The sequence below is a fragment of the Podarcis raffonei genome, chromosome 9, assembly GCF_027172205.1.
Source record: "Podarcis raffonei isolate rPodRaf1 chromosome 9, rPodRaf1.pri, whole genome shotgun sequence".
In the NCBI taxonomy this organism is placed as follows: domain Eukaryota; kingdom Metazoa; phylum Chordata; class Lepidosauria; order Squamata; family Lacertidae; genus Podarcis; species Podarcis raffonei.
The window spans coordinates 78,833,717-78,856,022 of record NC_070610.1 but is presented as its reverse complement, the minus strand read 5'-3'; the positions used below and the strand labels follow the sequence as shown (position 1 = coordinate 78,856,022).

The window sequence follows — 22,306 nt, the reverse complement described above, 5'->3', positions numbered from 1 at the left end:
AAAGTGTTTTGAAAAATACATTGACTTTGCCATAAGCTCACCATTGCCATCTAGTGTTGCGCTTGCATAATGCACCTGAAACGCATTTGAAACTTTATATTTGCAGCTGTATAGCTGAGTCCCGGGTCTGCTGATGTCTCCTAGCCACAACGACCACGCTCTGCCCTCCTCAGTTTGGAGACCGCAAGGGGCTTCAGAACACCGGTTGCAGGAAAGATCAGGAGTTGCTCTGGCTCTCGAATCTTGCTTGCTGCTTTCTCACAAATAGCCAGTGTGGTGTAGTGGTTAAGAGCAGCGGACTCATAATCTGGTGAACCAGGTTCGCGTCTCGGCTCCTCCACCTGCAGCTGCTGGGTGACCTTGGGCCAGTCACACTTCTCTGAAGTCTCTCAGCCCCACTCACCTCACAGAGTGTTTGCTGTGGGGGAGGAAGGGAAAGGAGAATGTTAGCCGCTTTGAGACTCCTGAAGGGGAGTGAAAGGCGGGATATCAAATCCAAATCCATGGAGAACAGGGCAGTGGGCTGCAAGGGCTGTTGGCCGGACCCAGCAGACTCTTCTATGCTCTTATGTGCCTAAGAGCCACAGATGTCGCGACATTCCCATGCAGCCTGGCCTCTCTCTCTCTCTCTCTCTCTCTCTCTCTCTCTCTCTCTCTCCCTCTCTCTCTCTCTCATCCATTTGTGCCGGCGAGATCTCTGCCCCTTTTCCATCCCAGCACAGTCCTGCCTTTCTCAGTGAGGACTCCAGCTCGGCTTCCTTCCCCCCACCAACTTGCACACAGGAGCAGTGGCAGGGCAAGGGTTAAGGCCCCCCAGGAAGAACAGCCAGGCGTGTGCATGGGGGGGGGGACAGGAGAGTCCAGGCGTCGCCACCCGATTCTCCACCTCATTAACTCCCTGAGTCCTCTGGCACCAGCCTGTCTGTCCCATGTGATGAGAACGCTGGGAGGAGGCGTCGGCGTCAGAGAGACCCCCCCAGGGCGCTCTGCTCCCCCTTTTTCGGTCTGGACTTGGGACAAAGTTTCAGTCCAGCACTGAGCAAGCTGGAGAAGCAACACTCAGGTAAGTCCTCTTATCTCAGACTTCTTTGGATAGAAGGGACCTGGAACTCCCTGGCTCCCCTCCCCTGTAAGGAGTTTCCTTGGCGGTCAGAGGTGTCAGGACTGGAAGGAAGACCTGGTGGATCTCCTGTTGTACCTCTGTCCTTTGAAGGACAGGATCCCGGACCTCACACACCCCCAGCAGCCTGGCTTGGAGACCTCCAAGGAATGTGATATCATGATCTTGCCCTTCATAGCGGATCCCGGGGCAAACAGCTCCCAACGCTCAGATGGTCCTCTTGACTCTGGAGAAGGTCCGTTCCTCTTTGTCTTATGCACAGTATTTTGGGGGTGGAAACGGCTCACCTCTTCTGTCAGAAGAGTTGTCCATGGCTGTGTAAGAATGGGTCATCCAGGAATCCTGCATCTTCTGTGGTCTGCTTTGGACTGGGGCTCACCCGAGTGGCATACCTCAGTTTTTCTTATGCATTTGGCCTCCCATGGGATATAGATATATATTTGAGTCCGCTTTGCGTATCCGATGAAGTAGACTGTTGCCAACGAAAGCTTGCACCACTGCAAATATGTCGGCCTTCAAGGTGTCATGGGTTTTGCTGCAATGAACTAGTGGGGCTGTTTATAAACCCCTCTGGAGGTTTGGCTAGAGAAGACCAGGAGTCCCCAACAGCTGGGAGTGAATCTCCCCATAGCAGGCAGGAAGTTTTTTTGAAGCAATACGTATTCCCATCAAACCCATTTGCCAAGAAGCAAAAAATTGGATGCTTCAAAAGCAGCAATCACCTCTCTCAAACGCCGTTCAATTCGCTGCAAAAACCACTGTCTTCCTCCCTCCTTGTTCATTTCTTTATTTTATTAATTAAATGTATATCCCGCCTTTCTTCCCAAAGGAGCCAGCTATCTCCACTCTCCTCCTCCTCCTCTTAAACTAAACTCATGATGGGATTTCATTCTGGACCCATTACAGTCCTTGCAGCTCCCGACCTCTGAATCCTTTCGCTGTCTGCGCTTTGAATTTGCCCTTTGTTTATTGTCTTTAATCGATAAAGGGTTTTTAAAAAAGAAGAAAGCCTGGCCTTTTAGGAGCAACCTCAGACTTTGGTGGAAATAGCAACAGCCCTGAATGTGGTTCAATATAGCGCAGTTGCTGTGGGGAGATGGTTTTGCGTGCTGCTTGGATAAATTGTCTTGGCTCGAGGCCCCAGATTCCTCCCCAGAGATTGTCCCTCCACAAATGGATGTTGTTGTGTTTGCTGCCTGCTGTTTACCAACTGAGAAGGGTCATTTCCCTCTCCTCTCTGGATTTCCCCGCTGGTGCTGACTGTGGAAACCCAGAGGGATCGGTTGCATGCAAAAATACAGGTGTTGATGGCAGGACTCGTATTTTGGGGCCGCCATGCCTAATCCAAGCCAGCCTTTAGCACAGAAGGGGGAAATGTTGGGGAAACTAGACAAACCAGAAAGATGACCCTGACTTCCATGAGCCTGTTTCATTTACGTGACATCATTTAGCTGTGATTCCTGCCTTGCAGCAGGTTAGACTAGATGAGTCTTTGGATCTCCTCCGTCTTTCTGATTCCATGACCTCCTCACAACTGCAGATGGATTTCCCTGCTTCTTCCTCTGCGATACTTTGACTAATGTTTCATCGAAAAGCTAGATTCCAGTCAGAGGAGGACTGCTCAAGAGAAATGTGAGCAGTCCAAGCCAGGGTTGTGCGCAGACATGCAGATGTGAGTGTAAACAACTATCACATGCACGCATGCTAATCACATGCTAGTTGCTCACAAACTTTCCAACTCCTGCTCCCCCTCAAATCCGTTGGGTGGTTCTCGGCCCTCTGTGAACTGGCAAGCGATGGAGTAGCCTTCCAAGGGGGCAGAGATTCCTGGAGGGTCATTGCTGATGCCGCCAATTCTAAGTGGTGCCGAGTGACCCAAATACTGTGCCTGGCGCCGCCCACCCAGAGCAAGCGGCAAGGAAAGCTTCCAAGGCGCATTTCGTCCGGGTGGAGAGGGAGGGCGGGGGCAGGCGAGCCTGAATAAAGTGAGAGAAATACCTGGACTCGGGTGCGAGGGGGACAAAAGGTGGCTTTGTACTGTTTCATCGTGACAGTGGCGTGTTGTTGTTTTTTGCTTTTTAAATAGCATGGAAAACACGGAGAAGGGAATTGTCTGCGTTTCGACAGTGCTTTGGGCTTTCCCGTTTCGCTCCCTTCTGGTTATGCTTCTGTTGTTGTTTCAGAGCTGACCGGATTCAGGCTACGAGAGCAAAAAGAATTCAGAGGAAGCCTCAAAGAATACGCTTCCGCACAATGGGAAAGTATCCTCCACTTTTACGGCGAATCGGCCACGGCTACGAAGGGTGAACGCCACAGGCGGCAAAGGATGGGCGGAATGGACCCCGACCTGAAATTCTGAATATGGACCGTTCCGTTGGAGGCAGAGAAATGGGAGGTGCAAAGTTGGATGTGCAGTTTCCTCTCTTTGCCCCAAATGACGGGCCTTGGGAACTCGAAGTCTCATTTGAGCATCTTTTAGCCATGCCACACAGAGGACTCACAGGCTGCGATCTCTGTGAAGAGAGGAACACTTTTGGGTTGGTGTAAGTTTGTTGGATGTTGGGATCAGGTCCCGGCGAGGAGGATGGGATGGGAAGCCTGGAGGACCAACCTGCAGAGGATGAGCTGGTGCTCAAGGGGCAGAACCGCCGGAAGAGGGTTGAATTGCAGCCCTGCAATGCCAATTTGGGAACAGGGCTGTTTTCACCTGAACTGGGTGGTGCACTGCACCCTTCCTAAATCACCACCAGCGATTTGAACGTGCCTTTGCCATTGGTCCTGGCACCTGTGGAATACAAAGGCTCAGAGGGTTCAAATTCCCACATGCCGGGAGACTGGGTTTTGACCTTTCCATAGGGATCACCCTTCTTGGATGCCAAAAGCTGGGGAGCTGAAATCTCGTGAAAGTTGGACGAGTGGAACGAGGCGCCAGAACTTCGAAGACGTTTCTGTGTGCATGCAGGACCACGGAGGTGAACTTTCTTCCAGTGAATTGTCTGCTTCTCAGCATATCTCTTCCCTCTTTGCCTGCTTCCATTTCTTTAACGCTTTTCCTTTAGCCCATGATCTGAGTGTTGTGACCCAACAGGGATCTCTCTGCAACATTATACCTCTTGAATTGCAGGGCAATTCTTTGACTCCTTTAAAACTATCATCATTAGTACTATTACTATTTAATCATTTTTATCATTGCCGTCATTATTATGGTTTACCTGCCCTTCACCCTAAGGTCCCGGGGGCACGTTACAGCGTTAAAACCCAAGATCAAAAACAATGTAAACCAACTTGCAATCCTAAAAGTAAGGCCCGTCCTAAAGACATGGCATCTCCAGTGTTCAAAGAGCTGTGTCTTCAGCATCCTGTGTAATAATAATAATAATAATAATAATAATAATAATAATAATAATAAATAATACCGGTAATAATATTATTGTCTTTACCCCGCCCATCTGGCTGAGTTTCCCCAGCCACTCTGGGCGGCTTCCAATTGAGTGTTGAAAATAATACAGCATTAAATATTAAAAACTTCCCTAAACAGGGCTGCCTTCAGATGTCTTCTAAAAGTCAGATAGTTGTTTATTTCCTTGACATCTGCTGGGAAGGTGTTCCACAGGGCGGGCGCCACCACTGAGAAGGCCCTCTGCCTGGTTCCCTGAAACCTCACTTCTCGCAGAGAGGGAACTGCCAGAAGGCCTTCAGAGCTGGACCTCAGTGTCTGGGCTGAACGATGGGAGTGGAGACACTCCTTCAGGTATACTGGTGCACCTCTGTGGAGAGGGAGACCCATAGCTTAGGGGCTGCCTCAGAGAAGACCCTCTCTCCCTGGACCACCATCATCATGAGCCTCTGAGGGTGGGGGAACTGCCAAGCGTCCCCTGTCCCCTCTGCCGATCTCAGCACCTGAGAGGGTCTGTGAAGAAGGAGATGGCCTTTCAGGGCTTTAAACACCCTTCTTGAACTGAAGCTGGAAATGAGCTGGCAGTCAGCGCAGCTGTTTTAAAAGAATGGTAATCGATTAATGGCGTCAGAAGAGCCCTGCTGATGCATCGGGTTAAAGGTCTCTCCAATCCAGCCTCCTTAGCTAGCCAGATGTTTCCGGGAAGCTCGCAATCCAGGCAGGAAGGCAATAGCCCTGTTTGCAGCCTGCCTCAGGTAGCCAAAGGTAGACTGCCTCTGAACATGGAGGCTCCACTGAGCTATCGGGGGTTAATCTCTGTGGAGGGAAACATTTCATGAACTGGTTTAAATCCCCTTCAAAGCTATGTTCTAGAAACATTTGGGGTTGGCTTTTGCTGCCCAGATCTCCATCAAGGGGTTCAGGGTCCCCGAAGTTCGATATTGGTCAGAGGAAAACAAATGGAGGCAGAAAGCAGTGGAAGGAAAGCAAGAGGGAACTTTATTTTCCTGTTGCAACAGACTCCCCACTCCCCACCGGCCACGTGCAAGGAGGTGAGGACCCCGAACGAAGTGTGCAACAACTTTTAAAAACTTTTGAAATTGCCCAACCCCTTAGCCAATGACCGCGGAAACATACAAAATAAAAAATACAGAATGCGTATTATAACGGTTCAGGCAGTCCCTGACATTCTCTGGACCGCAAATGTTCAGGGCTTTGTGAATTAATACAAGAACCTCGAACCCGGTGCAGCTGTTTTAGCGATGGGGTCACATGTTCTCGGCCAGACCAGCAATCTGGTCGCAGCATTCTGCACCGGCGGGCGGAAAGGAAGTCCTTTTAAACCGAGGACCAAACCTGGGTTACTTTCTATCAGCCTGGCCTGGGGAAATGCCTTTCTGAGCCATAAAAATGTGACTCTGTGTGTGACCAGGGAGGAAAGAAGGGGCTCCTTTTGGCGGGCAAACTATTATTATTTATTAAATTTCTGAAGCACCTTCCATTCAAAGAGCACAGGGTGGTTTAAAATACTGTATATCATGGGGCGGAATACATTATTGGTAACTCACAACTTACATGTACTTAACTTGTGCACGTTCAGCTATTATTATTATTATTGTTCTTGTTATTATTATTACCCTACCCATATGACTGGGTTGCCCCTTTACATGCTTGGCAAGTGAAGAAAATTAAAAGGGGGCAGCCGTTCAGGGGGAAAAGGCTTTGGCAATTCTACCCACCATTGCACCCAGTGTGTTTTGAATATACAGTGGATGTGCGGGTTGCAATTTTGCGCTTCTGCACATGTGCGACTGCTGAAACCTGGAAGTAACCGGTACTGCCGGGTCTCAGTGTATCCGTAACCCGAAGAAACTCAACCTGAAGTGTCTGTAACCTGAGGTATGACTGTACACTATTTTATACACCAGGTGGGCGGGGTATAAATCATAAAATTATCATTAATGTTTTTATTCTTTTGGCATTACACGCTATTCCTGGAATGTGTGTTGAGAGTCACCTGCATAAAGGAAGGAAACAGGCTTGCTGTTTTCAAAAAATGTGAAAATCCAGACACGAAAGCTGTTGAAAATCTCAGAATAAAAGAAAAATGAAGCCAAATTGCCCCCAAATCGACACTGATATGGGCTGCCATTTTTGAAAATTCAGCCCGGGTGCCATTTCCGGTGGGCGAATCCTGGCTGTGTCCAGGAAATTCTGGACTTACGGAAGCCCAGGAAGAACAAGATTGCTTTGCCAACTTGTGTGCCAATCGCCTTCCACACTGGGATTTTGAACGCAGGCCTGGCACTGGGTGCTGGTGCCCTTCCCATTTGGGGAGAGGACAAGGGATGGGGAAGGGGGGAGGGAGGGAAGGGAGGGGGAAGCAAGGGGGCTTCCTGGCCCCCCTCCCTCCTGCCTGCCCCCCCCAGCCCTGCCTTTTCTGCCGAAAGGCGCCAGGCTCTGACCTTTGCCGCCTGCTTCCCTGTCGCCTCAGATCAGAAGAGCATCAATTGAATGTGACTCCCTGGCGTGGGCTAGCCGTGGCCCAGATGCTGCGGCGCCCGCCCCCCACTCCCCCCAGCCCAGGGGGGCATCCGCTCAGCGGGCAAAATCCCCAAACGTTTAGTCAGGATGTCAAGGAAGCTAATGAACTGGCAGAGAAGCGCTTGTGGGTTGGGGGGTTGGCAAAGGGGAAAGCGAGGGGGGAGAGAGACGGAGAACAGCACAGGGGTCTACAGGTGCTTCCAGATGGTTGTCGTTTTGTTTTTGGGGGGCTGGGATTCAATCACAGAGTCAGGTTGCAGAATTAAAATGGAATGGGGGGGGGAATATGTCACCTGGTGTGAGTGGTGCACCAGATGATTGACAGGTGGGGAGCTGAGCAGGGAGTGATGTGTTGGTTATGACTCTCCTCTTTTTTATTTTCTGTTTGGTCCACTTTTTCAGGCTTCCTCTCATCTCCCCTCCTCCTTTTATTCATTTATTTATTCATAAATTTTTTATTGGTTTTTCGACATATCATTTTCAACAGTAATTAAACATACTTTCATATCATATACCATTTTTTTTGACTGCCACCAATCGCATCTGAAAATTTTCCAATCTCTTCACTAAATATACATTTCTTTACTTCCACAATTACATTTAACTCATAACTGATATCTCTATTCTTCCTCTACTTTTGCAATGTTTCATACATTTCTCCTTACAAAACTTCTTGTAGGTAGTCCTACTAGCATCGTTTGTTGATTACAGTTGCTCTTCAAATAATTCGTATATTTCTTCCAATCTCCTGTGAATCTCTGGTCCCACAGGTTTCGAATCCTTTTTATCTAATTCTGCATCCCCTTCCTCCTTTTAAATCACTTGCTATCCTTTCCCCAAAGTGGCTGGGGAAACCCAGCCAGATGGGAGGGTATAAATAAATTATTATTACTATTATTACTACTACTACTATTATTATTATTATTTCCGCCCTCCTAACACTGCTCTACGGAGGTCTCAGCTGGACAGATCTTGCCCTCCCCACCTCTGTCTCCATCCCAGACAGCTCTGCACCTTTAGCTCCTTCACTCTTTCCACAGCTCAGACTTTGGCAGACTCGCCATCTTCTCCTTGGCCTGGAATGCCCTCTCGGAGTTTCTTTTACTCCCCTTGGCCAACCTGGTGCCCTCCGGATCAAGGGGCTGCAGTGGCTCCCCCAGGAAGACAGGCTGCAGCATTTGGGACTTCTAAGTTTAGGGACGCGAGTGGCGCTGTGGGTTAAACCACAGAGTCTAGGACTTGCCGATCAGAAGGTCAGCAGTTCAAATCCCCGTGACGGGGTGAGCTCCCGTTGCTCAGTCCCTGATCCTGCCAACCTAGCAGTTCGAAAGCACCTCAAAGTGCAAGTAGATAAATAGGTACCGCTCCGGCGGGAAGGTAAACGGCATTCTGGTGCTGCTCTGGTACATCAGAAGCGGCTTAGTCATGCTGGCCACCTGACCCGGAAGCTGTACGCCGGCTCCCTCGGCCAATAAAGTGAGATAAGCGCCGCAACCCCAGAGTTGTCCGGATAAAGCCCAAGGGATTCGTTTATCCAGCCCACAGCGACACCCACCACCCGCTGCCGCCACCCGCTCTTACCGGCGCTGTGCAGCTGCCCACTTCCAGGTCGGAGAAGCACTGGAAATAGCTTGTGCGCATGCGCAAGTGGTATTTGCACATGTGCAAGGGTTATTTCCAGTGCACATCCGGGTCGGAGGAAGCCTGTGCACATGTGCACAAGCTATGAGAGCCAGTGTGGTGTAGTGGTTAAGAGCGGTGGACTCGTAATCTGGTGAACCGGGTTCGCTTCCCTGCTCCTCCATGGGATATCAAATCCAAACTCTTCTTCTTCTTCTATTTCCGGTGCTCCTCCGACCTGGAAGTGTGCCAGAAATAGGGTGTGCGCATGCGTATGGGGACACGCTCCCAGGCCCTCTGGCCCGCCTCACATCAGCACTGGAGACACCAGCCTGAAGCATGGTAAGTTTGCTCATCCCTGGGATAGAGCATGGGTAGGCAAACTAAGGCCGGATCTGGCCCAATCGCCTTCTCAATCCGGCCTGTGGACAGTCCGGGAATCAGCGTGTTTTTACATGAGTAGAATGTGTCCTTTTATTTAGAATGCATCTCTGGGTTATTTGTGGGGCATAGGAATTCGTTCATTTCCCCCCTCCCCCCCAAAAATATATAGTTCAGCCCCCCCCACAAGGTCTGAGGGACAGTGGACCGGCCTCCTGCTGAAAAAGATTGCTGACCCCTGGGATAGAGGTTTCCGAGACTGTGCACAGCATGGAGAAAAGTTTTCCTCCCTCTCCTAACACGCAAACTTGTGGACGTCCAAAGGTGAGGTTGGAAGATTCAGGACAGATAAGAGAAAGGACTTCTCTTTTGAGAGCCAGTGTGGTGTAGTGGTTAAGAGCGGTGGACTTGTAATCTGGGGAACCGGGTTCACTTCCCCGCTCCTCCACCTGCAGCTGCTGGGTGACTTTGGGCTAGTCACACTTCTCTGAAGTCTCTCAGCCCCACTCACCTCACAGAGTGTTTGTTGTGGGGGAGGAAGGGAAAGGAGATTGTGAGCCGCTTGGAGACTCCTTTGGGTAGTGATAAAGCGGGGTATCAAATCCAAACTCTTCTTCCTCTTCTTCCTCTTCTTCTTCTTCATGCAGCACAGACTATGGAACTCACGGCCACAAGAGGCAGGGATGGGTACCAACCTGGGTGGCTTTTTAAAAAGATGGTATAAATTCACGGAGAAGCAATGGTTGCTATCCAGACATGGCTCTGCCCTGCCTCCACAGTCAATGCTTCTGAAGACCAATGGCAGGAAACCTCAGAAAGGGAGATGGCTCCGGTGTTCTCTTCTCTCTGGTCTCGGAGTCTCCCGGTCAGTTCGGCAAGTTCCATATAGTCCATCTTCTTCTTCTGCCATTCTTCGATAGCTGGTAAATCTTGTTTAAACATGTGACATTTTAATGTATTTTTAATCTTTGTTGGAAGCCGCCCAGAGTGGCTGGGGAAACTCAGCAAGATGGGCGGGGTACAAATAATAAATTATTATTATATTATTATTATTTCTAGCCAAGATGGCTTTGCTCTGCCCCCACAGCTGAAGGCAGCAAGGCTACCAAATTGCTAAAAAACCACCGAAGGGGAGAATTGCTTTTGTGCTCAGATCCTGCCCCTGCAGGTTGTGAGGACAGAATGCTGGCCTGATCCAGCAGAACCGATGTGCAAAGGGAGTTTGTAGGAAACGCATGTGTGAAAGCCAGTTTCAACGATTCCTTGGAACGGAATGCGCTTTTAAAATGTGGCTCTTTTGGAGATTGGTGTTATTGGGTTGCTGTTTTTATTTTGATTATATGTATTGTGGTTTTATACGTTGATCTTGTTCTGTGAACAACCCTGAGAGACCTCCGGGTATAGGGCGGTATAATAATAATAATAATAATAATAATAATAATACCAGTAATAATAATAATAATAATAATAATAATAATAGATGGTTTGACTTACTTGCTGTTCCACTACCAGCTCAGCTTGTTGTCTGCTTAAGGTTGAAAAAATAAATCAAAGCCTTGTTATTTTTTTCTCTGTGGAAATGTTAGCGGCGAGGGGAGCCTTCTTGTAGACCAGTGGCTCTGCTATTGAGTCAGCTTGCAAATGCAAGGCAATTAACTAATTGGAGCTGGCAGGGAGACCTATCATCTTTGCCGCAGCAAAGGAAACAAGTCATTAAAAATGATCCGTGCTCCCATAATTGAGATTATTTCAGGGCGGCCTGGCGTGGGGGCGGGGGTTCTGTTTGGGGGACCCTGGGAAAACAACCCCCTCCTTTTATGCAAAGCTATAATGCGTAGATTGCGGCGCAGCTGTGCCTTTATTCATTATTAACACCACCATCCATTTGTTTAATGATGATTTCCTTAGGACTCCCTGCCCCAACCCTCAAAGTCTTTGCACATTGTGCTGGGGCCTTTTAAAATCAAAGAACGCAGTTGGAGATGGGTGCAGTTTGGCTTCATCCTGCAGGCTTGTTTGGTTCGCTTTAAAAATATCCCTAAGAAGGATGGGAGACGATGGTAGCAGTGAGGACAAGGCAAAAGGGACCAAGTGTGTTGCAGGTTTTGAAACAGTGGCCTTTGGGGTGGGGGAAAGGCCCAGCGGCTGATGGGAGTTGTAGTCCAAAACATCTGGAAGGGACCCTCTTGCCAAAAGCTGTCGCCTGCCACCTAAGATACACACACACACTCTCCTTTTTAAAGCTCTTGCAGCAATTACAGCCTCCTGCAGAGTGGAAAATCCAGCTCTGTTTATTTTGAACATTTGCCAGCTAGCCCCAGGCAGGGAGGGAAAATGAGTTAATAAACTCACAGGGAAATTCCCCCACCTACAGGCTACGGAAGAGTCCAGGGTTTGCTCTGAAAGCCGACGTCCTGCTTCCGATGTAGGACAGTCACCTCATGCTCCTGTCCCACCGCAGAAGGCTTGTCATGTCTGGATGCTCCCGCTTGCCGGAGAAATCGTCCCTCGTATGGAAATCTAACATGCTTTTACCCAGAGGTTTCCAGAGCAGAAGTCATGGAAAGTCATAGAATGGTAAAGGTAAAGGTACCCCTGCCCGTACGGGCCAGTCTTGACAGACTCTAGGGTTGTGCGCCCATCTCACTCAAGAGGCCGGGGGCCAGCGCTGTCCAGAGACACTTCCGGGTCACGTGGCCAGCGTGACATCGCTGCTCTGGCGAGCCAGAGCCGCACACGGAAACGCCGTTTACCTTCCCGCTAGTAAGCGGTCCCTATTTATCTACTTGCACCCGGGAGTGCTTTCGAACTGCTAGGTTGGCAGGCGCTGGGACCGAGCGACGGGAGCGCACCCCGCCGCGGGGATTCGAACCGCTGACCTTTCGATCGGCAAGTCCTAGGCGCTGAGGCTTTTACCCACAGCGCCACCCGCGTCCCTCCACAGCGCCACCCGCGTCCCTCATAGAATGGTAGGGACCCCCAAAGGTCATTGAACTCCAAGTCGGGGAGCCCCAATTGTTGTTGGACTACAACTCCCATCATCCCTGGCCACTGGTCCTGCTAGCTGGGGACGATGGGAGTTGTAGTCTAGCAACATCTGGCACTCCAAGGTGGAGAAAGGCTGCTTTAAAGTGTGCAGGGTTTGGGGGTGTTTTTTGTTTCCACAATTATTATTTTTAATTGGGATTTCGGTGCCGTTGCAAATGCAAAGACAACTTAAAATACAAAAAAGTAGAACGGAAAGCAAATTCAAAATCAGCAAAATGCAGGATACGTACGAAACCCACTTCAGATTTGAATCGGGTGCGTGATAACACACTGCTTTCCTATTATTGCAGCTATTTCGTTATTAGTTCTTTCTCTGCTCTATTACAGGAATCAGATGGTAGTGGGTTTGAAATAAGAGTAAGAATAAAAAGATGGATTTCTACAAGCCAGACCATACTATATGCTGGAGGCATATACCATCCATATATTTTTAGGTGCTTTACGATCTCACTGGGAGGAGGCCCTGCGACGAGTGACTGACAGGCATGTGAGGATCTCCCCTTCCTTTCGTGGGGCTGGAAAATGTAGGATAACGTCTTGGCGCTTTTCCTTCATGTGTAAGATTCTGCTAAGGTGCCGCCCAGACTGTCTGCCAGCGTCTGTCTTCCTGCCCTTCCTCCTTCCTCCTCTTCCGAAGGAACGGTTTTTTTAGATTTTTATTTTTTTGCTAAAGTGCTTTTGCAGCATCCAGGGTGTGATGCATTATTAATACCCTGAATGATCCTAAGAACTGCATCTGGGAATCCATTTAGGTCATACAGCTACGTGCCGGCGGCTCTCAAGAGACGCTGGAAAAGAGAATATCTGTCTTGTTGTTTCACACTGGGGGGGGGGGGGAAGCCAGCCATGACCCCCCCTCCGCCACACCCCTGTTTGACTCCCCATCCCCTATTATTTTATCACATGGAATCATAGGGTTCCCCAAGGGTCATCCATACCAACCCCCTGCGATGCAGGAATAGGCAGGTCTCCTAGAATGCCAGAGGTGGTGTGAAGCCAGCTGTGCCTGGGCTCAAGTTAACCCTTCCGCTCGCTTGTATGTCATCTTCAATTAATATAAGAGCATCAGGAGATTCTGCTTGGTCAAGCCAAAGGCCCCTCTGTCCCAGAATCCCCTTCTCAAGGGCTGCAGGCTGGCTACGGGTGCAAAGTGCTTTACGGAAACAATCAAAGGCATTTCGGTTTTGACAGATTTCTTCCAGCTGGGCGGAAAGGCCTTGGGTGTTTATTCTGCTTCGTTTTTTACAGCTATTTCTAGCTGTCGGGGTTTTGCGTACAACTTTCGAAGCTATTTTTGGCCACCGTGATGCAAATCGCCTCGGGGCTCACATGGAAGGGGATTCGTAAATCAATAAAATGAAAAATAAGGGATCTGCCCCTCTTTTTCCATATCTCCTTTCTCTCTCCCTCTCTCCCTCTCTCCCTCTTGCTCTTATCAGAGGCTGGAACTAATGGTTGATTTTTTGGGTGTCTTTTAATATTTTGTTTATTGTTGTTGTTGTTCTTGCGGAGAGATCTTGCAGGATGGCCACCTGTGCTTCAGAACCTGACCTGGCCTGCAAAAGGTTTAGTCCTTCACCCCCCCCAAAACTCATAATAACCAAGGTGTGCTATTTTTTCCAGAGTAGTTCCTGCAAAGTTGCAGCTGTTGTCCATTTTAGGGTTGTGCTTGGATCACACCATCCATCCAGATGTGGAATCAGCTGCTGCTGACTCGAAAGAGGCCAGCCTGGAGCCTTAGAGGAGCTGTTTCTTATGGGCTGGGTGTTCATGTCACTCCTGCGAGTCTCTCGAGCCACAAGGTTCGCCCCCAGAAGCAAACCCCACTTGCTCAAGGCTGCATCCCTTCTTCCAGGCTTAACTCTGGGCTTGTCCACCCTTTCTCCTGGTCTGCCCCGCAGAGGACCTTAAGGTCCATGAATAACCCTAGTTTAGAGGTCCCAGGCCCTAAGGAAGTCAGACTATCCTCCACTGGGGTCAGGGCCTTTTCAGTGATGGCTCCGACCTGGTGGAATGCTCTGTCCCAGGAGACCAGGGCCCTACAGGATTTAACCTCCTTCCATCGGGCCTGTAAGACAGAGCTATTCCGCCTGGCCTTCAATTTGAATTCAGCCTGATCTTTTATTTCCCTTCTCTTCCCTCCCTCTCCCCTTTTATGAAGATTACCTGCTCTGACACCCCACAGCTAATTCTCCCCTGGCCTCCTCGCTGGCCCAAGTAGTTTTTTTTTGAACCGGGAACGGCAGGGTATAAATTATTATTATTATTATTTCTCTTGACCCATATTTTGAATGTGTCACGTCCCGATTAATTCCCTTGGGTGCGAGAGCTTTTCTGATTGTTCTGCAGCTGCACCTCGCAAAAATCTGATATTCCTTGATGAATCGGCTAAGCAAAACCTCTCCTCTGATTTTCCTCGCATCCGATAAGGTCCAATCCAGTGGCTGAGATCAGATATTTGACTGGCACAGCCATGGAACAAAGTCGGGGGGCTTTCGATGTTTGGTGTGGATTCAAATTCCAAGAAAGGAGATTCCAGCTAAACGTTAGGAAGAACTTTCTGGCAGCAACAGCTAACGGACGACTCCTGAAGATGGTGGACTCTCCTTCCTGGGAGATTCTTAAGCAGAGGTTGGATGGGTAACTGTCAGGGATTCTCTAGCTGTCATTCCCGCAGGGGGTTGAGCTGGATGACCTTTGGGGGTCCCTTTCCACACTGATGTGTATATTCAGCCTTGACAAATGCTGAACTTTCTGGTTTCACTTGTAGTGTGATAATTACCATGGATAATATAGACTGATATAAAAATTGGAACAAGATGCAGTTTCAAATGTTTAAATGTTCAAATCTTTAAAATGGGACTCGAATGAGGGGCGTGGGGACTCCTGAGATATGGAGAAATCTCTGTATATGGATATATATTAGGTTTTTTTTTATAATCTAGTATTGGTAAAATGAAATGAAAATGATTTCCAAAAAAAAGAGAGAAACGAATGCTGAACTTACTTTCTTTCTTTCTTTCTTTCTTTCTTTCTTTCTTTCTTTCTTTCTTCTCACCTCTATCCCAGAACATGCCAAGTGCTCCAGGAAATTCTGCCGCGTTTGCAGCCTCCTCCCGGCTGTGGGGTCTGAGCTGTCGCCTATAAAGGGAATAGAAAATGTCGCAGAGCATTCTGGAGGGTCCCGTTAACATTTCAGCACCTCGGACGTCAAGATCTCAAGTGACAAGTGCCGGGCGAAGCGCCTGTCTGCCCCCCTCCCCACCAAACTCCTCGCAAGGCCTCGGAAGGGGCTTCCGAGGAAAAGTGACCCGGTGGCAGCCGCCGGCTCTCTCCTGAGCCACACTTTGGGTTCCCAGAAGCTCACATGCTGCGTGCAGACTTCCTAATGGCGCTGGGATTCAGGGAGTCTCATCTATCCGGAGGTGAGAGGATGGAGGACGAGACTGAGGGGAGACGGCCTACATGTTGCCTCTCTGAACTGCATTAGTGGCTCCCGGAGGTCCATGAAGGGACGGAGCCCGTGGCTCTGCGGTGCAAAGTTGCAATCCAGGGAGCCAAGGTGTTTGGAACTTTTCAGTTGGAAGAACAAGAGGAAACAAAACAAAAGTTAGACATGCAGAGAGGAGAACTGCTCATCCAGTGCTGAATGAATGCTGAGTGTGTGGCAATGTTCAGGGAGGTAGGAGAGGGTATTTATTAAAATCCTTCCTAACTTGTGCATCTTAAAAAGCAGAGACATCACCTTGCCAACAAAGGTCCGTATGGTTAAAGCTCTGGTTTTCCCAGTAGTGATGTATGGAAGTGAGAGCTGGACCATAAAGAAGGCTGATCGCCAGTGGCGTAGCGTGGGGGGTGCAGGGGGGCCGGGCGCAACATCTGGGGGGGTGCGCTCGCACTCGCTCTCTGCCCCTACCTGGCTCACTCACTCTCTCTCACTTCCTTGCCCCAGGTGCTGACAACCCATGCTACGCCACTGCTGATCGCCGAAGAATGGATGCTTTTGAATTATGGTGCTGGAGGAGACTCTTGAGAGTTCCATGGTCTGCAGTAAGATCAAACCGATCCATTCTGAAGGAAATCAGCCCTGAGTGCTCACTGGAAGGACAGATCCTGAAGCTGAGGCTCCAATACTTTGGCCACCTCATGAGAAGAGAAGACTCCCTGGAAAAGACCCTGATGTTGGGAAAGATGGAGGGCACAAGGAGAAGGGGACGACAGAGGACGAGATGGTGGGACAGTGTTCTCGAAGCTACCAGCATGAGTCTGACCAAACTGCAGGAGGCAGTGGAAGACAGGAGTGCCTGGCGTGCTCTGGTCCAGGGGGTCACGAAGAGGCAGACACAACTAAACAACTAAACAACAACAACTTGCGCTAGCAAGTTCTATAACTTATCAGAGTTTTACATTCCCCTTTTAAACGCACAGTGGGTAGCTGGTTGCAGGCTTGTTTAAGCCTCTCAATATCAGATTCCTGGTAAGTCGCCTTATGTCCCTCCTAAAAGAATAAGCACTCCACAATCTTGTGCAAAGTAGATATTTTCGCTCCATAAGACACACTTTTTTCCTTCTAAAAAGTAAGGGGAAATGTCTGTGCATCTTATGGAGCGAATGCGTGGTCGATCACTGGCTCCCTTTCCGCCCCCTTTCCCAGGCCTACATTGTTGAATGTTCTGCAGACGGAGGCTGTTTGTTTCCCCAGCGACATGTGACTGGCTGATTAGATTACAGTGGTACCTCGGGTTACATACACTTCAGGTTACATACTGTCAGGGAACTGCCATCGCAGCCAGGAGTGGAGGAAGGGCTCCCAAGCGATGCCGGATAAGGTCCCAGCAGGTAAAGAGGGGACTCAGCGGCCGGGGAAGGAAATCAGCGTGACACCAGGGAGAAAGGCGGGCAGAGGCGGGCTTCGGAGAGATGGCTCCAGGACTCTTCGCCAGAGACCAGCGGGGAGAGCCTGGGTCCTCCACTGCCCACACCGACCCTGCGCAGAAGACTTCCGCGCAGGGAGGCTAGGCGGAGACTATCCGTCAAGGAACTTTTATGTTGGAAGAAGTTCAGGAAAGGCCCACTGACGGATTCTGCCAGTGACTGAGACAGACGCGGAATCAGGACTGTCCAGCCAGGGGAAGGTTTATCCAGGCAACCTCGCCGAGAGTGGCGGCAACTTACGCACGAGCAACCCCCCAATTCCCATTACACATACACTTTATTTTTTATTATTATTATTTTGAATTTAATTGCAAAAAATCCATCAGGGAGTAGTAACATGGTGGTAACATGGAACAAAAGGAAAATGAAATCTACACAGATCCCTTTTCACTTTCCTCTTCTTAAATATCACGCACGATCCACTTCCATTCTTACACCGGGGTGGGGGTGAGTCTACAAGGACGAGTGGGGGAGGGGAGTGGGGTGCGTCTTGGGCGCACCGGAGTCATTTTCTAGCAACGGGAGGGGCAAGAACGCATCTTGCCATCTTACACGCAGCTCATGATGTGGATTTTGCTGGTCGTGGCGGTGGGGAACGTGGAAGCTGGGCGGGGCCTTTTTGCCATTCATAAGTCAGGAAATTTCTGGGAAACTTTCTTGGGCTCCATGATCACTGCAGATGGTGACAGCAGTCACGAAATTAAAAGACGCCTGTTTCTTGGGAGAAGGGCAATGACAGGCCTAGACAGCATCTTGAGAAGTAGAGACATCACCTTGCCAACAAAGGTTCGTATAGTTAAAGCCATGGTTTTCCCAGTCGTGATGTATGGAAGTGAGAGCTGGACCATAAAGAAGGCTGATCGCCGAAGAATTGATGCTTTTGAATTATGGTGCTGGAGAAGACTCTTGAGAGTCCCATGGACTGCAAGAAGATCAAACCTCTTCATTCTGAAGGAAATCAGCCCTGAGTGCTCACTGGAAGGACAGATCCTGAAGCTGAGGCTCCAGTACTTTGGCCATCTCATGAGAAGAGAAGACCCCCTGGAAAAGACCCTGATGTTGGGAAAGACGGAGGGCACAAGCAGAAGGGGGCGACAGAGGACGAGATGGTTGGATAGTGTTTTCGAGGTTCCCAGCATGAGTTTGACCAAACTGCGGGAGGCAGTGGAGGACAGAGGTGCCTGGCGTGCTCTGGTCCAGGGGGTCACGAAGAGTCGGACACGACTAAACGACTAAACAACAAAAACAAGTCAGGAAATGAGGATGGAGAGAGCTGGAAGGATCACAGGGTGTCTGCCAGGGGTGGGACCCCCCACAAACGAAGCACCCACAGGACCGGTTCCCCCAGGGTGCATTTCAAGCCCTGATAAGGGGTGGGGATCACTATTGCAGCCCCCCACGCGGCACTGCCTCCCTCTTGTAGGGCAGAAGTGAGCGGTAGGGGGTAGTGTCACTCCAGCCAGTAGCGCCAGGGAGCCACCAGCAATGGCTGTGTCTCTGCCTCCATCAGGCCTATACAAAATAAAAGCAGCTCTCCCCCCCCCCAAAAAAAATCAAGGACTAAAGGCATTTGAAGGGAGGCGGTTGTGAAATACGGAAGAGCCTAGTAGGTGAAGATGTTGCCCAAAACATAATGCTGGATTTCTTGGCGGGGGGGGGGGGAGAGGAAAAGAACAGCTCAAAATTTTTTGGGGGGGGGCACGGTTGTGGCAACTTAGCAATCATTAAGAAAGCTTATCATTTTTGCAATGCAAAGGAAAATTTTGCCAAGTGCTTTCGAGGTGGAGGGGAGGGCGAGGGGGATCGTGCCCCCACTTCCATTAAGTCAAAAGTATGTTTTAAGACAGTCGTGTAGTTCAGGAAGGTGGGATTTCAATCAGCTGGTATCATATGGGGTGGGGGTGGCAGTGGTAGATCCTGGACTCCCCACTCCATTCCTGTCTTACTCAGCAAGCAGAGCCAGGAAAAGGGAGCTTTGAAATGTATGGAGCTTTCTTTTCATCCTTTCTGGTCCTAGAAGTAGGGAAGATCAGTGGCGTAGCGTGGGGGTGCAGGGGGGGCCGGCCGCACCGGGCGCAACATCTGGGGGTTAGGGCAAATCCATGGGTTAGGGGGCGCAAATCCAGGTTACATACACTTCAGGTTACAGACTCCTCTAACCCAGAAATAGTACCTCAGGTTAAGAACTTTGCTTCAGGATGAGAACAGAAATTGTGCTCCGGCGGCGTCAGGAGGCGCCATTAGCTAAAGTGGTGCTTCAGGTTAAGAACAGTTTCAGGTTAAGAACGGACCTCCAGAACGAATTAAGTACTTAGCCCGAGGTACCACTGTATCTGTCTGGAAACTGTAGAAATGGCTCCCTTTCCTTTCCTAAAGAAGCTGCAGAACTGAGTTGAACCCCATAAAAACAGGATTTTTTCCCTTTGCAAAGTAAGCTCAACAACTTTGAGCTGATCCTCAAAAAAGGAGGCTTTTCCCCTTTGCAAAAGAAGCTGCACAACTTGCGCTAGCAAGTTCTATAACTTAGCAGAGTTTTATATCCCCCTTTTAAACGCACAGCAGGTAGCTGGTTGCAGGCTTGTGTAAGCCTCTCAGTATCAGATTCCTGGTAAGTCCCCTTATATCCCTCCTAAAAGAATAAACACGCCACAATCTTGTGTAAAACATATAAAAGAAGTTTACTCACACATTCAGTTCACAGATGGATCCCTGAAGGCAGGCTTAGTTACAAAGTATATACATGTGGATCTCAGCCCAGTGATCACAGACTGGCAGTCACTGCTGTTCACATGAAAAAAGGAAGATGGAAAAGAGGGAGGAGGGCTGCGTGCCTTGTGGTTTTGTTACCTGCACAGGTAAAGTCACGCCCACCTCTAGCCACATGCAAGAGGAAGTATCTCCCAGTCAGGAGGAAACAGGAAGTTTTCGACTGACTGGACCAAACATCCCCCTGCATGTCCACTCTAGGAAAACTGGGAATGTTGTAGTTGACTGCTACTTGTGCATCGCATCCCACAGAGTGAAGCTGGATGCTTCGGGATTCAGGACGGAGAAAGTCCTTCTTCACATAGCACAGAGTTAAGCGGTGGAACTCCCTGCCACAGGAGGCAGCGATGGCCACCAACTTGGGTGGCTTTTAATGAGGATTGGAGAAATTTGTGGAGTAGAAGGAGAAGGCTAGCAATGGTGACCAGCTGGCGTTGCTCTGTTGTGGCCATCACAGTCGGAGGCAGCAACACTTCTGAGTCCCGGGTGCTGGAAACCACAGGAGAGGATAGTTGCCCTATAAAAAGCATCCTTCTCGTGCCTGGGTGCTGCTTGCAGGTTTCCCATAATGGGCACCTGGTTGGCCACTGCAAGAAGCAGGCTCTCCCGGTGTTGCAGGGTGCATGATGGACCACTGCCCAAGGCAGAATACGGGCCCCTTCTAGAGGCAGTTGGAGGATGGATGGTGGCTGACAGATTGAGGTTGAATCCTGACAAGGCAGAAGTACTATTTTGGGGGACAGCAGGCAGGCAGGTGAGGAGGACTCCCTGGTCCTGAATGGGGTAACTGTGACCCTGAAGGACCAGGTGCACAGCCTGGGAGTCATTTTGGACTCACAGCTGTCCATAGAGGCACAGGTCAATTCTGTGTCCAGGGCAGCTGTTTATCAGCTCCATCTGGTACGCAGGATGAGACCCTCCCTGCCCGTGGACTGTCTCACCACAGAGTGGTGCATGCTCTGGTTATCTCCCTCTAGGAATACTACAATGCGCTCTACGTGGGGCTCCCTTTGAAGGTGACCCGGAAACTGCAATTAAGCCAAAATGCGGCAGCTAGACTGGTGACTGGGAGCGGCCGCCGAGACCACATAACACCGGTCCTGAAAGACCTACACTGGCTCCCAGTATGTTTCCAAGCACAATTCAAAGTGTTGGTGCTGACCTTTAAAGCCCTAAATGGCCTCTGTCCTGTATATCTGAAGGAGCGTCTCCACCCCCATCATCCATCCCAGACACTGAGGTCCAGCTCCGAGGGCCTTCTGGCAGTTCCCTCATTGCAAGAAGTGAGGTTACAGGGAACCAGACAGAGGGCCTTTTTGGTAGTGGCGCCCACCCTGTGGAACGCCCTCCCACCAGATGTCAAGGAAATAGGCAGCTATCCTATTTTTAAAAGACATCTGAAGGCAGCCCTGTTTAGGGAAGCTTTTAATATTTAATGCTGTATTGTTTTTAACACTCAACTGGGAGCCGCCCAGAGTGGCTGGGGAAACTCAGCCAGATGGGAGGGGTATAAATAATAAATTATTATTATTCACCCCCATTCAGGGCCAGCACCCTGCACACGGAGTGTGCACCCTTTGCTAGTTTCTTCTGCACAGTCCCCAGATTTCTCCTTGGTTGTGTTGGTGGGCAAGGGTTTACTGTCTGCTCCTATTGCAACCCACAACCCTGGTGCCTCGCACTCAGCTCCCTCATCCTTTGATGCAGGGGTCAGCAAGGTTTATCTGGCCAGTGCCGGATTGGTCCCACAGAGATCCCTCCGTGGGCCGGATTGCACGCGCACAACCACAATTTCCGGCGTCTGCGCAGACACGATTTCCAGCACCATGGAAGCAAGTCCCTGCGCCGCGTTGTGCCGGTTTAGGGCAGCTCACGAGTGGACAGCTCGATTCGGGAGCAGCTCGTGGGCCGGTCAAACAACCTGCATGGGCTGCTTCCGGCCCATGGGCCTTAGGTTACTGACCCCCGCTGACGTATCTGGCTTGCAGATTTCCCACAGGCATCTGGTTAGCCACTGTTGGGTGCTAGACTAGAGAAAGGTAAAGGAGCCCCTGATCATTAGGTCCAGTCGTGGCCGACTCTGGGGTTGCGGCGCTCATCTCGCTTTATTGGCCGAGGGAGCCGGCGTACAGCTTCCGGGTCATGTGGCCAGCAGGACTAAGCCGCTTCTGGCGAACCAGAGCAGTGCACGGAAACACTGTTTACCTTCCCGCTGGAGTGGTACCTATTTATCTACTTGCACTTTGATGTGCTTTTGAAATGCTAGGTTGACAGGAGCAGGGACTGAGCAATGGGAGCTCACCTCGTCGCGGGGATTTGAACCACCAACCTTGTGAAGGCAAGTCCTAGGCTCTGTGGTTTAACCCACAGTGCCGCCCGCGTCCCCAGAGGCTGAGATACCTCCTGGCATAATGGCCCTTTATGGAATGGGAAGACGTGCTTTGCACAGGGCCATTTTCCCTCGTGAAGAAAATGAATATTTCTAGTTCAGGGGC

The 22,306-nt window shown here is 50.0% G+C and overlaps 1 long non-coding RNA gene across 1 annotated transcript; it reads left to right on the top strand.

Moving 5' to 3' along the window:
• The first annotated feature begins 4,061 nt into the window (after positions 1 to 4,061).
• LOC128420582 (uncharacterized) lies at positions 4,062 to 14,316 on the top strand. Its single transcript, XR_008332067.1, has 3 exons — positions 4,062 to 4,092; positions 11,437 to 11,639; positions 12,438 to 14,316. It is a non-coding gene; the product is annotated as an uncharacterized LOC128420582 (long non-coding RNA).
• The last annotated feature ends 7,990 nt before the right edge of the window (positions 14,317 to 22,306 follow it).